Genomic DNA, 8,931 nt, shown 5'->3' with positions numbered 1-8,931 from the left:
AGGTAAAGCCTAGAATAGCCCTGCCGAAGTGGAAGCTTGGAGCGGAGTCCTTGAGGCATTAGTTTCAGGTCTGTTTCCTTTTAAGGTTAGTAAGCTTTTCAAGACACCGAGGACCTCGCGTGGGCACCTTATTCCCTGGAAGACCACCGAGTACCGGCAGTCTCCACTGGGCTACTAAGAAACATCCAGGCCCGGAAACCTTTCCCAGTCACTCTGTGTATTTTGTGTGTAGGCCAACACATTGCACTCTTCCTTGGAAGGGCTCTGGAAAGGTAACGAGTGTTTTCTACATCAACAGGGTGCTTTCATAGCCTGGGTGGGAGCCTCGCCTGAGACGCTCTAGAGCTGAAAGGAAACTTGATGTGAGTCCTTTCCTCAAGGTAAAGCCTAGAATAGCCCTGCCGATGTGGAAGCTTGGAGCAGAGTCCTTGAGGTTTAGCTTTAGGTCTGCTTTCTTTATCGTTAGTGAGCTTTTCAAGAAACGGAGGACATCGCGTGGGCACCCTATTCCCTGCACGAACACCGAGTACCGGCAGGCTCCCCTAGGCTGCTAAGACACTTCCAGGCCCGAAAACCTTTCCCAGTCACTCTGTGTATTTTGTGTGTAGGCCAACACACTGCACTCTTCCTTGGAAGAGCTAGATTTCCTCAGCTCTCCAACAACTCCAGGAAATGTGTTCTCTCAAGTCCTATATGTCATGCAAATCTGCCTCATTGCCCTAGGCTGACCGGCACTGAGACACCAAAACTGCTTCGCATTCCTTCTACAAAGTCATACCTTAAGACCCCATCCTTACAGGAGAAAGTCGGCTTGCGTTCCTGCTGTAACCAAAGCACAGTTCTTCCTCTTACACTCCAGGGTTTTAGAAGAAGCTAAGCCCGATAGCCTATCCAGAGCGCTCCCTGGGGGAGGCGGTTGGCTACACGCAGAATTCCATGCAAAATAAACTTTATTCAAGGAAGGAACCAGTGTGTAGCTAGAGTCTATATTTAGTTGGTAGAAATCACAAGGAGTTAGGGTGCGTATTCGCTGGAAACGGGGACCTGATGGCACAAGCCTTGCTTTCCCATTTTGAATGTTCCATTCCTGCTGCCTTGAACCTACCTAAATAACAGTTTTAGGACGGGTCTCTAGTGTCTGTCGGCAGGGTTCGGGGAAGGGAACGAGTGTTCACTACATCAACAGGGTGCTTTCATAGACTGGATGGGAGCCTCGCCTGAGACGCTCTAGAGCATAAAGGAAACTTGACGTGAGTCCTTTCCTCAAGGTAAAGCCTAGAATAGCCCTGCCGATGTGGAAGCTTGGAGCAGAGTCTTTGAGGCATTAGCTTTAAGTCTGCTTTCTTTAACGTTAGTGAGCTTTTCAGGAAACGGAGGACCTCGCGTGGGCACCCTATTCCCTGCACGAACACCGAGTAGCGCCAGGTTCCACTAGGCTGCTAAGACACTTCCAGGCCCGAAAACCTTTCCCAGTCACTCTGTGTATGCTGAGTGTAGGGCAACACACTGCAAACTTCCTTGGGAGAGCTAGATTTCCTCAGCTCTCCAACAGCTCCAGGAAATGTGTTCTCTCAATTCCTACATGTCATGCAAATATGCCTCATTGCCCTAGGCTGAAGAACTGAGAAACCAATACTGCTTCGCATTCCTTCTACAAAGTCATACCTTAAGACCCCATCCTTACAGGAGAAAGTCGGCTTGCGTTCCTGCTGGAAACAAAGCACAGTTCTTCCTCTTACACTGCAGGGTTTTAGAAGAAGCTAAGCCCGATATCATACCTAGAGCGCTCCTTGGGGGAGGCGGTTGTTACACGCAGGACTCCCTGCCAAATAAACTTTATTCAAGGAAGGGACTAGTGTGTAGCTAGAGTGTATATTTAGTTGGTAGAAATCACAAGGAGGTAGGCTGCGGGTTCGCTGGAAAAGGGGACCTTATGGCACAAGCCTTGCTTTCCCAATTTGAATGCTCCATTCATGCTGCCTTGAAGCTAAGTAAATAACAGTTTTAGGACGGGTCTCTAGTCACTGTACGCAGGGCTCTGAAAAGGGAACGAGTCTTCTCTACATGAACAGGGTGTTTTCATAGCCTGGTTGGATCCTCTCCTGAGACACTCTAGAGATAAAAGGAAACATGTCGTGAGTCTTTTCCTAAAGGTAAAGCCTGGAATAGCCCTGCCGAAGCTAAGGTTGGAGCAGTTTCCTTGAGGCATTAGTTTCAGGTCTGTTTTCTTTTAAGGTTAGTAAGCTTTTCAAGACCCCGAGGACCTCGCGTGGGCACCCTATTCCCTGCAAGAACACCGAGTACCGGCAGGCTCCACTGGGCTACTAAGAAACAACCAGGCCCGGAAACTTTTCCCAGTCACTCTTTGTATTTTGTGTGTAGGCCAACACATTACACTCTTCCTTGGAAGAGCTAGATTTCCTCAGCTCTCCAACAACTCCAGGAAATGTGTTCTCTCAAGTCTTATATGTCATGCAAATCTCCCTCATTGCCCTAGGCTGAGCGGCACTGAGAAACCAAAACTGCTTCGCATTCCTGGTACAAAGTCATAACTTAAGACCCCATCCTTACAGGAGAAAGTCGGCTTGCGTTCCTGCTGTAACCACAGCACAGTTCTTCCTCTTACACTCCAGAGTTTTAGAAGAAGCAGAGCCCGATAGCCTACCCAGAGCACTCCCTGGGGGAGGCGGTTGGCTACACGCAGAATTCCGTGCCAAATAAACTTTATTCAAGGAAGGGACCAGTGTGTAGCTAGAGTGTATATTTACTTGTTTGAAATCACAAGGAGGTAGGCCGCGTGTTCGCTGGAAACGGGGACCTTATGGCACAAGCCTTGCTTTCCCATTTTGAATGCCCCATTCATGCTGCTTTGAAGTTACCTAAATAACAGTTTTAGGACGGGTCTCTAGTCTCTGTAGGCAGGGCTCTGGGAAGGGAACGAGTGTTCTCTACATCAACAGGGTGCTTTCATAGCCTGGGTGGGAGCCTCTCCTCAGACGCCCTAGAGATAAAGGAAACTTGACGTGAGTTCTTTCCTCCAGGTAAAGCCTTGACTAGCCCTGCCGAAGCTGAGCTTGAAGCAGTTTCCTTGTGGCATTTGTTTTAGGTCTGTTTTCTTTTAAGGTTAGTAAGTTTTTCAAGACAACGAGGAACTCTCGTGGGCACCCTATTCCCTGCAAGAGCACCGAGTACCAGCAGGCTCCACTGGGCTACTAAGAAACATCCAGGCCCGGAAACGTTTCCCAGTCACTCTGTGTATTTTGTGTGTAGGTCAACACATTGCACTCTTCCTTGGAAGAGCTAGATTTCCTCAGCTCTCCAATAACTCCAGGAAATGTGTTCTAGCAAGTCCTATATGTCATGCAAATCTCTCTCATTGCCCTAGGTTGAGCGGCACTGAGAAACCAAAACTACAACGCATTCCTTCTTTAAACTCAAACCTTAAGACCCCATCCTTACAGGAGAAAGTCGGCTTGCTTTCCTGCTGTAACCAAAGCACAGTTCTTCCTCTTACACTCCAGGGTTTTAGAAGAAGCTAAGCCCGATAGCCTACCCAGAGCGATCCCTGGGGGTGGCGGTTGGCTACACGCAGAATTCCGTGCCAAATAAACTTTATTCAAGGAAGGTACCAGTGTGTAGCTAGAGTGTATATTTACTTGGTAGAAATCACAAGGAGGTAGGCTGCATGTTCGCTGGAAACGGGGAACTTATGGCACAAGCCTTGCTTACCCATTTTGAATGCTCCATTCAAGCTGCCTTGAAGCTACCTAAATTACAATTTTAGGACGTGTCTCTAGTGTCTGTCGGCAGGGCTCGGGGAAGGGAACGAGTGTTCACTACATCAACAGGGTGCTTTCATAGACTGGATGGGAGCCTCGCCTGAGACGCTCTAGAGCATAAAGGAAACTTGACGTGAGTCCTTTCCTCAAGGTAAAGCCTAGAATAGCCCTGCCGATGTGGAAGGTTGGAGCAGAGTCTTTGAGGCATTAGCTTTAGGTCTGCTTTCTTTAACGTTAGTGAGCTTTTCAGGAAACGGAGAACCTCGCGTGGGCACCCTATTCCCTGCACGAACACCGAGTACCGCCAGGTTCCACTAGGCTGCTAAGACACTTCCAGGTCCGAAAACCTTTCCCAGTCACTCTGTGTATGCTGAGTGTAGGGCAACACACTGCAAACTTCCTTGGGAGAGCTAGATTTCCTCAGCTCTCCAACAGCTCCAGGAAATGTGTTCTCTCAATTCCTACATGTCATGCAAATATGCCTCATTGCCCTAGGCTGAAGAACTGAGAAAACAATACTGCTTCGCATTCCTTCTACAAAGTCATACCTTAAGACTCCATCCTTACAGGAAAAAGTCAGCTTGCGTTCCTGCTGTAACCAAAGCACAGTTGTTCCTCTTACACTTCAGGGTTTTAGAAGAAGCTAAGCCCGATAGCCTACCTAGAGCGCTCCTTGGGGGAGGCTGTTGGCTACACGCAGAACTCCGTGCCAAATAAACTTTATTCAAGGAAGGGACCAGTGTTTAGCTAGAGTGTATATTTACTTGGTAGAAATCACAAGTAGGTAGGCCGCGTCTTCGCTGGAAACGGGGACCTTATGGCACAAGCCTTGCTTTCCCATTTTGAATGCTCCATTCATGCTGCCTTGACGTTACCTAAATAACAGTTTTAGGACGAGTCTTTAGTCATTGTAGGCAGGGCTCTGGGAAGGGAACGAGTGTTCTCTGCATCAACAGGGTGCTTTCATAGCCTGGGTGGGAGCCTCTCCTCAGACGCCCTAGAGATAAAGGAAACTTGACGTGAGTTCTTTCCTCCAGGTAAAGCCTTGAATAGCCCTGCCAAAGCTAACTAAGCTTGCAGCAGTTTCGTTGAGGCATTTGTTTTAGGTCTGTTTTCTTTTAAGGTTAGTAAGCTTTTCAAGACACCGAGGACCTCTCGTGGGCACCCTATTCCCTGCAAGAGCACCGAGTACCAGCAGGCTCCACTGGGCTACAAAGAAACATCCAGGCCCGGAAACATTTCCCAGTCACTGTGTATTTTGTGTGTAGGGCAACACACTGCACTCTTCCTTGGAAGAGCTAGATTTCCTCAGCTCTCCAACAACTCCAGGAAATGTGTTCTCTCAAGTCCTATATGTCATGCAAATCTCCCTCATTTCCCTAGGCTGAGCGGAACTGAGAAACCAAAACTGCAACGCATTCCTTCTTTAAAGTCAAACCTTAAGACCCCATCCTTACAGGAGAAAGTCGGCTTGCTTTCCTGCTGTAACCAAAGCACAGTTCTTCCTCTTACACTCCAGGGTTTTAGAAGAAGCTAAGCCCGATAGCCTACGCAGAGCGCTCCCTGGCGGAGGCGGTTGGCTACACGCAGAATTCCGTGCGAAATAAACTTTATTCAAGGAAGGGACCACTGTGTAGCTACAGTGTATATTTACTTGGTAGAAATCACAACGGTTTAGGGTGCGTATTCGCTGGAAAAGGGGACCTGATGGCACAAGCCTTGCTTTCCCATTTTGAATGTTCCAGTCCTGCTGCCTTGAACCTACCTAAATAACAGTTTTAGGACGGGTCTCTAGTGTCTGTCGGCAGGGCTCGGGGAAGGGAACGAGTGTTCACTACATCAACAGGGTGCTTTCATACCTGGATGGGAGCCTCGCCTGAGACGCTCTAGAGCATAAAGGAAACTTGACGTGAGTCCTTTCCTCAAGGTAAAGCCTAGAATAGCCCTGCCGATGTGGAAGCTTGGGGCAGAGTCTTTCAGGCATTAGCTTTAGGTCTGCTTTCTTTAACGTTAGTGAGCTTTTCAGGAAACGGAGGACCTCGCGTGGGCACCCTATTCCCTGCACGAACACCGAGTACCGCCAGGTTCCACTAGGCTGCTAAGACACTTCCAGGCCCGAAAACCTTTCCCAGTCACTCTGTGTATGCTGAGTGTAGGGCAACACACTGCAAACTTCCTTGGGAGAGCTAGATTTCCTCAGCTCTCCAACAGCTCCAGGAAATGTGTTCTCTCAATTCCTACATGTCATGCAAATATGCCTCATTGCCCTAGGCTGAAGAACTGAGAAAACAATACTGCTTCGCATTCCTTCTACAAAGTCATACCTTAAGACCCCATCCTTACAGAGGAAAGTCGGCTTGTGTTCCTGCTGGAAACAAAGCACAGTTGTTCCTCTTACACTGCAGGGTTTTAGAAGAAGCTAAGCCCGATATCATACCTAGAGCGCTCCTTGTGGGAGGCGGTTGTTACACGCAGGACTCCCTGCCAAATAAACTTTATTCAAGGAAGGGACTAGTGTGCAACTAGAGTGTATATTTAGTTGGTAGAAATCACAAGGAGGTAGGCTGCGGGTTCGCTGGAAAAGGGGACCTTATGGCACAAGCCTTGCTTTCCCAATTTGAATGCTCCATTCATGCTGCCTTGAAGCTAAGTAAATAACAATTTTAGGACGGGTCTCTAGTCACTCTACGCAGGGCTCTCAAAAGGGAACGAGTTTTCTCTACATGAACAGGGTGTTTTCATAGCCTGATTGGAGCCTCTCCTGAGACACTCTAGAGATAAAAGGAAACATGTCGTGAGTCTTTTCCTAAAGGTAAATCCTGGAATAGCCTTGCCGAAGCTAAGGTTGGAGCAGTTTCCTTGAGGCATTAGTTTCAGGTCTGTTTTCTTTTAAGGTTAGTAAGCTTTTCAAGACCCCGAGGACCTCGCGTGGGCACCCTATTCCCTGCAAGAACACCGAGTACCGGCAGGCTCCACTGGGCTACTAAGAAACAACCAGGCCCGGAAACTTTTCCCAGTCACTCTTTGTATTTTGTGTGTAGGCCAACACATTACACTCTTCCTTGGAAGGGCTAGATTTCCTCAGCTCTCCAACAACTCCAAGAAATGTGTTCTCTCAAGTCTTATATGTCATGCAAATCTCCCTCATTGCCCTTGGCTGAGCGGCACTGAGAAACCAAAACTGTTTCGCATTCCTTCTACAAAGTCATACCTTAAGACTCCATCCTTACAGGAAAAAGTCAGCTTGCGTTCCTGCTGTAACCAAAGCACAGTTGTTCCTCTTACACTTCAGGGTTTTAGAAGAAGCTAAGCCCGATAGCCTACCTAGAGCGCACCTTGGGGGAGGCTGTTGGCTACACGCAGAACTCCGTGCCAAATAAACTTTATTCAAGGAAGGGCCCAGTGTTTAGCTAGAGTGTATATTTACTTGGTAGAAATCACAAGTAGGTAGGCCGCGTGTTCACTGGAAACGGGAACCTTATGGCACAAGCCTTGCTTTCCCATTTTGAATGCTCCATTCATGCTGCCTTGAAGTTACCTAAATAACAGTTTTAGGACGAGTCTTTAGTCATTGTAGGCAGGGCTCTGGGAAGGGAACGAGTGTTCTCTACATCAACAGGGTGCTTTCATAGCCTTGGTGGGAGCCTCGCCTGAGACGCTCTAGAGCTAAAAGGAAACTTGACGTGAGTCCTTTCCTCAAGGTAAAGCCCAGAATAGCCCTGCCGAAGTGGAAGGTTGGAGCGGAGTCCGTGAGGCATTAGTTTCAGGTCTGTTTCCTTTTAAGGTTAGTAAGCTTTTCAAGACACCGAGGACCTCGCGTGGGCACCTTATTCCCTGGAAGACCACCGAGTACCGGCAGTCTCCACTGGGCTACTAAGAAACATCCAGGCCCGGAAACCTTTCCCAGTCACTCTGTGTATGCTGAGTGTAGGGCAACACACTGCAAACTTCCTTGGGAGAGCTAGATTTCTTCAGCTCTCCAACAGCTACAGGAAATGTGTTCTTCACGTCCTATATGTCATGCAAATCTGCCTCATTGCCCTAGGATGAGCAGCACTGAGAAACCAAAACTGCTTCGCATTCCTTCTACAAAGTCATACTTTAAGACCACATCCTTACAGGAGAAAGTCGGCTTGCGTTCCTGCTGTAACCAAAGCACAGTTCTTCTTTTACACTGCAGGGTTTTAGAAGAGGCTAAGCCCGATAGCATACCTAGAGCGCTCCTTGGGGGAGGCTGTTGGCTACACGCAGAACTCTGTGCCAAATAAACTTTATTCAAGGAAGGGACCAGTGTGTAGCTAGAGTGTATATTTACTTGGTAGAAATCACAAGGAGGTAGGCTGCGGGTTCGCTGGAAAAGGGGACCTGATGGCACAATCCTTGCTTACCCATTTTGAATTCTCCATTCAAGCTGCCTTGAAGCTACCTAAATTACAATTTTAGGACGGGTCTCTAGTGTCTGTAGGCAGGGCTCTGGGAAGGGAACGAGTGTTCTCTACATCAACAGGGTGCTTACATAGCCTGGGTGGGAGCCTCGCCTGAGACACTCTAGAGCTAAAAGGAAACTTGACGTGAGTCCTCTCCTCAAGGTAAAGCCTAGAATAGCCCTGCCGAAGTGGAAGCTTGGAGCGGAGTCCTTGAGGCATTAGTTTCAGGTCTGTTTCCTTTTAAGGTTAGTAAGCTTTTCAGGACACCGAGGACCTCGCCTGGGCACCTTATTCCCTGGAAGACCACCGAGTACCGGCAGTCTCCACTGGGCTACTAAGAAACATCCAGGCCCGGACACCTTTCCCAGTCACTCTGTGTATTTTGTGTGTAGGCCAACACACTGCACTCTTCCTTGGAAGAGCTAGATTTCCTCAGCTCTCCAACAGCTCCAGGAAATGTGTTCTCTCACGTCCTACATATCATGCAAATCTGCCTCATTGCCCTAGGCTGAGCAGCTCTGAGAAACCAAAACTGCTTCGCATTCCTTCTACAAAGTCATACCTTAACACCCCATCCTCACAGTAGAAAGTCGGCTTGCGTTTCTGCTGTAACCCCAGCACAGTTCTTCCTCTTACACTACAGGGTTTTAGAAGAAGCCGAGCCCGATAGCCTACCCAGCGCGATCCCTGGGGGAGGCGGTTGGCTACACGCAGAATTCCATGCC

General features: G+C 48.4%; 1 long non-coding RNA gene across 1 annotated transcript in view; it reads left to right on the top strand.

The window, feature by feature from the left end:
* The first annotated feature begins 285 nt into the window (after nucleotides 1-285).
* Nucleotides 286-8,931, top strand: part of LOC309653890 — a 61,245-nt gene continuing 52,599 nt past the window's right edge. Inside the window, exons 1-2 of the long non-coding RNA XR_014259595.1 lie at nucleotides 286-380; nucleotides 3,042-3,131. This is a non-coding gene — a long non-coding RNA (uncharacterized lncRNA). The remainder of the gene's footprint in view (nucleotides 381-3,041; nucleotides 3,132-8,931) is intronic.

Source organism: Balaenoptera physalus (genome assembly GCF_965194825.1).
Source record: "Balaenoptera physalus genome assembly, contig: HAP1_SCAFFOLD_1401, whole genome shotgun sequence".
Lineage (NCBI taxonomy): Eukaryota > Metazoa > Chordata > Mammalia > Artiodactyla > Balaenopteridae > Balaenoptera > Balaenoptera physalus.
The sequence above is the reverse complement of the archived record's forward strand: the minus strand, read 5'-3'. Positions and strand labels throughout refer to the sequence as shown.